The 612-nt window shown below is 40.5% G+C and overlaps 1 non-coding gene across 1 annotated transcript; it reads left to right on the forward strand.

The window, feature by feature from the left end:
• Positions 1-232: 232 nt before the first annotated feature.
• Positions 233-341, forward strand: LOC131165147 (small nucleolar RNA R71). Its single transcript, XR_009139468.1, has one exon. It is a non-coding gene; the product is annotated as a small nucleolar RNA R71 (small nucleolar RNA).
• The last annotated feature ends 271 nt before the right edge of the window (positions 342-612 follow it).

The raw sequence follows: 612 nt of genomic DNA on the forward strand, positions 1-612 counted from the left end.
AGCTCATGGCTTATGGCTAACTCATAAACTCCTTTTGGTTTAGAGTTTGATGGATTAGGAAGTCTACGAGTGGCAGCCATGTTCTGCTAAGAATTTTCCGCTAGATCTTCGAATAGAATCCAGACCTCATTCTCATACTTAGTGAGGAAAGTACCTCTGCATGATGCATTAACCATAGACCTATCTCTCTTAGCCAATACTTCATAGAAAGTTTGGACTAATTGCCACTTAGGGACCTGGTGATGTGGGCATTTACGGAGCAGGTCCCTAAAGCGCTCCTAAGTCTCGAAAAAGAGTTCCCCATCCATTTGTGAGAAACATTTGATGGCTTTCCGAAGTGCTAATTAGTCTTCCCAATTGGGAATTACTTTTTAGGAAATTCATGTTGCATGGTGGCCCACTTGGTCACCGAGTTCAATTCTAAGGACGTTGGCCAATATTTGGCTTTATCCTTCAGAGATAATAAGAAAGGCCTAAGATAGAAAGCATCATCACAAAATTAGGGATGTGGATGGTGGAATAGATTTCCAAGAACTCATCCAAATGCTGATAAAGATTTTCAGTAGAATTCCCATAAAAGTTGGGCAGCATCGAGATAATTGAAGTCTTAAT

This window comes from Malania oleifera, chromosome 9 (assembly GCF_029873635.1).
Source record: "Malania oleifera isolate guangnan ecotype guangnan chromosome 9, ASM2987363v1, whole genome shotgun sequence".
Lineage (NCBI taxonomy): Eukaryota > Viridiplantae > Streptophyta > Magnoliopsida > Santalales > Ximeniaceae > Malania > Malania oleifera.